Raw genomic sequence first — 6,972 nt, 5'->3', positions numbered from 1 at the left:
GACACCTTATTATTTTATCCGTACATTTCAATGCAGGTCAAATTGGCTTTTTCTTTGTCAGGCATGTGTTAAATAAACCCCACTTCATTTGGGTGTTTTTACATTCAAATTCATTCAATTTTTATTTTTTATAAGGCGCCCAATTCATAACAGAATACTTTATATATGTCCAAATTTAGGCAGCAATTTCATTCAGGGATTCACGTCCACCTTAACTTTCATTTGCTATGCCAGGATGAACACAGTATATCTCATCGGATCAAGCGCCCAATGGGAATAATTAATCATTATCGTGGTGTTAAATAAAACTGGGTCTTAGTGGACATAAAATTCCGGGGATGAGCTGCAAATTTCTGATGTTGAGAACTCAAAAAAAAACTAAATGTCTTGTACCTTGCCCCACAAAATACCTTAGAGGACAACACTCACTGTCCTAAAGATATACTACTCTAAATGGATTACACGTTCGCCTCTAGCAACCGACTGGTCAAGGAATCTTGGAGGTTATCTTTGGAGCAGGATTTTGATGTTAAGTCCCACAATAACAGCAGACCGTCTAAGGACTGGCCTTCTTCATTTACGTAATATTGGCAACAAAAATTGAGATATCATCCTATCCATAAGACAGATGCCAGAAAAACTAGATCCCGCATTTGTTACCTTCTAGGCGGATTACTGGCCAACTCTTTATTATCAGTTGCGGGGTCTCCTGTAGATCAGAAGGGTTTGTTTTGTCGATCGCTGGTTGCAGGTGATCCTTAAACAGAGTGACTGAACCCCACAGCGTCGAGTGCGATCGCGGTCGGAGAGTGTGTGGGAAATTAGTTAGTTTCTGTTCGACGCAGTGGCTTGACCATCACGGGAGTGGATGGGTTGAAGGGCGATGGCTGGTCAGGTGTAAAACACGGGTCCCGAGGGTTTTGAGTGGTCTGGAGACTAGAAGGGCGACACACATCAACAACTTTAGCGTATTTACCCATTTTCACCCATTTTCACCCGTTCCGCCACATACACACCACAAATTAATTCAGAATGCCGCACGATCAGCCCCCCTCCGAAGGACGCTCTGTTCGCATCTCTTTCACTGCTCTTGTCAAAAATCAATACATTCAAAAATCCTCTCTATCACCTTCACAAGCTTCTCTTTAATGTCAGCCCTTCAGTGATCTTAGACGAGCTCATAGTACCCTATTGCACCCATCTAGAACACTGCGTTCTCGTAAATGCAGGCTACTTGTGTTTGCAGTAGTCTCTTAAAAGTACGAACAGGAGCCAGAACATTCAGTTACCGGTTAGCTCCTCCTCCTGTGGAACCAAGCTTCATTTGTGTTCGGGCAGTCAACACCTCCCTCCCCACATTTAAGAGTAGGCTTAAGCACAGTTCCGTCATTTGATAACAGCTTATAGTTAGGCCTGGCGTCGAGGGTGAGTTGCAACGATCCGCTGTAGTTAGTGCTGCTAATAACGGCAATATCGGGGTGTTCCATGGTGCAGCTGGAGCCTCCTTCTCCTCCCTATCATCTCCTTTCTGCACTCCATTCATTCCCTTAATGCCATTTATAACTTTACCTTCCTTCCCCGAGTTCTTCGTGCTTTCCTCCGCTTGCAGGTTCTTATGATTTGGTGAGCCCACATTAGCCATGGTCTCTTGACATGGCCCATTGCACACACATCACTGATATGTATTGTATTGTATTTAGTTATTATATACAACCAATTTTCACCTTCCAGTTAGAGCTTTACTGCTTGTCGCTCTCGCTGTCACCCTCGTTGTGCTGTCATCGTCATCGTCCTTTTTCATGTCGGGTCATCAGTCTTACTTTGTAGTTGTTGCTACTGTTGTGCATGTACAGATCTGTCTGTCTTCTTCTTTGGTTCTTCATCTCTCTCTTCTCCTCTCTCATTCTCTTCCCTTCTCTTCTGGCCTCTCTCTCTGCCTCTTAACAGGATTTTTCCTTGCCACCAGTCGCACGAGAGGTGGGTTCAAACTGTTGGTCTCTGGTAAGTAAAAGGAGTCGGTCTAGACTGCTCTATTAGGAAAGTGTCTAGGATAACTATCTGTTATGAATGGACGCTTCATTTGAATTGATTGAATTAAATACTTTATTGTTAAGGAAGGCGGCGTTCAGTAGCATTAAAACATCACAGGACAATAAGGTATAACAGGTATGTTAATGTCTTTTATTTTTTATTCACTAAAATTTCAAGGTCAGAATCGAATTTGGTGGAAATATTTAAATATATATATATTCTTCTGGTGATTGTGTAATAGTCTAAATAATTTTCACATCAATCTTAAACTTCTCTTACATTACGTCTGACTCTGAGTTTAAGGAGCGCTTCTGAAGTTTCAGGATCGGACCATGATCAATGTTATCACGACAGCCGCTGGAGTCAAGGTGGATGGGTGACAGAATGTCTTGACACAGAGTACAGTCTGTTTTCCATTATACAGGCCGCACCAATCGGACCTCAAATCTGCCTCCTAACAACCAAACCGACATTCAGCTGACATATCTATTGTCAAAGTTTGCATTGTTAGTATATTAGCTCCACATGGAGATTTGACTCACTTTTGAGCCAGCGAAGGTGAGCCGTTAGAACTGCAAGTTTTGTTATTTCAAAGATGGTTTGATTAATCTGTAGCCGACAGGAAGTTTGCTGGACTTGTTTGAGTGAAAGAGAGAGAAGAACGAAGAAGAAGAAAAGAAGAAGAAGAAAGAAGACAGATCCACAGCAAGAAAAAAAGAAAACAACAACACACGCTCAGATAATTAACAATAATGATTGGATTATAAAGACAATTCAGGAAAACCATTTTTATTCTGAATAACGGTATGTTGTGTATGTAGAGATGATTTTTTAAAATAAACTTTTCGAAAGCAACAACCAATGTGTATGTATCGGTTTTTAAACTCCAGATCTGATTGTAAAATTAAATTTTAGAATTTTTTTGAACCATCAATTAAATCCTGTTGCTACCACTGTTGTTATGTCTGTATAATGCGTAAATTATATATGTGATATCCCAGTAGTATTTCATTGGGTCCAGTGTGTCTTAGTTGAACCAACCAGCAGGCCTGATAAAATGTTTATCCAAACGTAACTTTATGTGATATAATGTTCTGTTGTTTCAATGGTAACTCTAATAGTATGTAGTCCATGATGCGTCTCATGCCATGGAACCTCATGTTGCCTCATGCCCATGGTCCATTGAAGTTCCTGTACTCTCCAGGCCCTCAAATGTACATCATCCTGCCTCTTGATATTGCTCTCGTACATCAGCAAGTGTCCGTCCATCACGTTAGCCATGACACTGGCAGTTTGACATGCGTACGTGCCACTGATGTTGGTCGCAGGCGCCATACGAGCTCGTGCCATACATGCCTCCCAAAGTTCTCCCTCTCATAGATCCTCATACCTGTAGGAGCCACGGTGCTGCAACACACCAATAATCAATCATTAATCATCAATCGGCACCATCTTGTTTGGCTATTAAGGTAAACAAAAGTGGACTAGAAGTCCACCAACAGGGACCTAGTGCTAGTTCTGCTCTGATCATTGTATATATTACGGACAGAACTTCCAGGTCTGTGAAGTGTATTAAAACCCGCATTCTACGTAATGACCAGCAGGGGTCACACAGACATTCTTTTGATACCAGATGCACTTAACGGATCACAACTCTTCGATGCTTAATTGGATTTCATCCAAATTTGGCAATGTTGTACATTGCACGTTTGAGGTCAGAGGTCTGTACTGTTTATTTTATTTAAATAATAGGAACAATTGTGACATTATTGTTATATAGGTCATTGCTGTAGAGACAGCACAGAGATCTATACTGTCTAGTTCATTAATATAATATCAATTATTATTAAGTAAACTATAAGCTTTAGTGAAGTCCAATAATTTGACACTAATTGTCTTTCAGAGACAGTTAATAAAGATTTGTTCATTTGACAATAATACTTTTAGTAGCTACAGGGGGCAGTGCTGTAGATACAGGACAGAGGTCTGTACTGTCTATTTGACTCATATAATAGTAACAGTAATGATATTATTAATATTATAATATTATATTGCTGATTATTCTTTTTCTTCTTCTGTACATTTTTACAGTATCTTTTGAACACATTATTCAATGACAATTTTGGGAGGTATCTTAAGATGCAAATCAGAAACACTTCTTGCTGGGACTCTTTTAGAAGCCATGCCTGCGATTAGCGGTGGCACCAGCACACAAAGTTTATTCAGGAAATGCAAATATTCTTGAGTGAACATTAATATATTGAAGAGGTTTATAACAGATGTAATAGATTTAATCTACAGTTTGATCATTTTAAAGAAGAATGAATTCCTGAATTTTCACATTTGATTATTTCATGTTTTTTGATCAATTTGATCAGATAAACAATAACCTATTATAATTCATTCGTTCATCACAAATTGGTTTTTTTTTATTACCCACAAACTTTAGTTTCTGTGAAAATCAAATTTGAATTTCCTTGAAGAAAATGTTTTTATTTACTACATACTGTTCTAATTTTTACTTTCTTACTTCAGTTTATTAAAAGATTTATTAAACTGCTTTTGTTAAAGATTAATAATGAATAACTCCAGAAGATCCAGTGGAACCTGATATATTGAACCTGCCACTGAATCAGTAATAACCTATAATGTAATATAATATAATATATAATAAAAAAGAATGTAAATATAGCATAATAAATATAAAATGATAATTTATAACAATTAATAATCTAAACTTTTTAGTGACGTTTAGTTTTCAAGACATTCCACCTGAAGTCACACAGATTTGACCTTGTCCAACAGCTAGAGGATTAAATACAGGTGAGCTGTTAACCTGAACTCACCTGAGCCTGATGATGATATAATGAAAATAATATAGATATATTTATAATAACAATGTAATATGCTACCAGTGTTATAATGGGATCTGTCCTGTGATTAGTCAGCTCATACTGATATCAGTGCCGTGATTGGCTGTGTGGTTACCATGGGGATCATGCGGCAGGACCTGATGTGGTCGCTCATTCCCATCATACTCATGTAGTCAGCATACTCGCCCCTCCTCATGAAGTACTGGTTGCCCATGAAGTTGGTGCGGTCATAGACCATGAAGCAGCCTCTCTCCACCCTGCAGGAGTGACACCTGCTCAGGTAGGATGACATGTCGGCACAGTCGCTGCTGCACTCATAGGACCGACCCTGGAAGTTCCTGTCCTCGTAGAAGACAATCTGAGGACAGAGGACAGGTTGAGATCGAGTTATGACATTCTGGATGATCTGAGCCGTTATCAGTGATCTGCTGCCACTGTGCAGTGACAGGAAATGCACAAATGCTTCACAATAAAAGCCTTAGGTAATTAGCTAACGTTTTGCTAGCATTAGCTATCAGGTGTAACTCACAAGTTAATGATTAATGTAGATTAGCTAGCTAAGGTTGATGATTTATAAATATTTGGATGTTTTTCAGACTGAAGCTGTTTGGATAAAATGTATGGTTTTGGTTTAAGAATTTTTTTTAACAAAAAATATATTTTCATGTAAATTTAATGAAGATTTGTATCTGCAATGTTTTGTAATAATTGAACAAATTATGAAAATCTGTTATTGATTATATGACATGAACTCAGAACTATGTGTAATCCAGTTCTGGTTTGGGAGCAGTAATGCATGCTGGGACTTACCCTGCTCATCATGTTCATGTCGGTGGCGGACATGTTGTTGGTCTGTGCTGATGGAGGGAGGTGAACTGCCTTCATACCTGTGTGAGCTCACAGCTTTTATACACCTAAGCATCACTCACTGCTTTGTGCTGTGGAGCGCTGAGTCAGCACACACACACACAAAGCCTCTTTGAAAGGGTTAACAATGAGCATGTGAAGCCTTTCATCAACAACAACTGTGCTAGACAACAGGGGGCCCTAAGTTCTTACTATGATAACAGTATGAACTGAAAGACATTTTATTCTGAAGGGGAAGATTGAACCTCCAGCAGCTTTATTGTTTCTCATGAAAACTTTATTTTATTATCCAGGAGAGGTGGTAAAAGTTTGTAAAACATTTAATAAAAGTAGAGTCCCAGTTAGAAGCAGATCTCCTTTACTAGCCTGGTGGTCTCCATTGACCCTAACCCTAACCGTAACCCTATTATTCATATTCCTATTTCAGTACGAGTCCACGGACCAAAAGAATAAAAAGGTTTTCATTCAAATTAATCCGACTTGTGAATATTGTTTACTGTCTGTATGCTGGGTGCCGTAAATCTTCGGCTGCCTGTAAAAACAATGTTTGTGTTCAAGTGTCAGAGAAAAAAGTACGACCTGTGATTCGAGTTTGTGCTAAAGGAATACCTGTCCCAAATATTCAGTTCAATTCAATTAAATTTCATTTGTATAACGACAATTCGTAACTAAAGTTGTCTCAGGTCGAGACCGTACTCCTTATAAAATGATTTACAGCTGGCTAAAGATAAACGTAAATATAGTAAAATAGTTATTGCCTGCCTATAGTGCCAGAGAGGGTCACGTTCGGGAGAGCTGGTGCGCGAATTAGCTAATTTATTCATTTAAGCCTACAAAAATAGCACTCCAACCTCTTAATGATTCATTAGCCTAACATGAACACTGACAGTTACTTTTTGAGACAATCCGACAGCATGCCACGTAAGACAAATCAAGCTCCCGATGATGTTGAACCAACAGGTTGGCGAAGCCCACGCAGGAGCTAGCACCATTGCCGACACCGGAGCCGAGGCTAGCTTACTGGCACTTCGTGAAGCAGTGGGTGAAATTACTGTGAATTGGTGATGATGATGAACATGAAGAAGATGATGACGACGACAACAACAATGGGGGACAATGAGCAGTGACAATAGTAATAATAGTAAAAATAATAATAACAATAATATCAGTGATATTAGTAATGGCAGTCAAGCAGGACCAT

General features: G+C 39.1%; 1 pseudogene; it reads right to left on the bottom strand.

Moving 5' to 3' along the window:
* Nucleotides 1-3,197: 3,197 nt before the first annotated feature.
* LOC118330985 lies at nucleotides 3,198-5,789 on the bottom strand (annotated as a pseudogene).
* Nucleotides 5,790-6,972: the final 1,183 nt, after the last annotated feature.

Source organism: Morone saxatilis, unplaced genomic scaffold, assembly GCF_004916995.1.
Source record: "Morone saxatilis isolate NCDOM2014 unplaced genomic scaffold, NCSU_SB_2.0 Contig2, whole genome shotgun sequence".
Classification (NCBI taxonomy): Eukaryota; Metazoa; Chordata; class Actinopteri; family Moronidae; genus Morone; species Morone saxatilis.
This window is presented reverse-complemented; position numbering and strand designations above follow the sequence as displayed.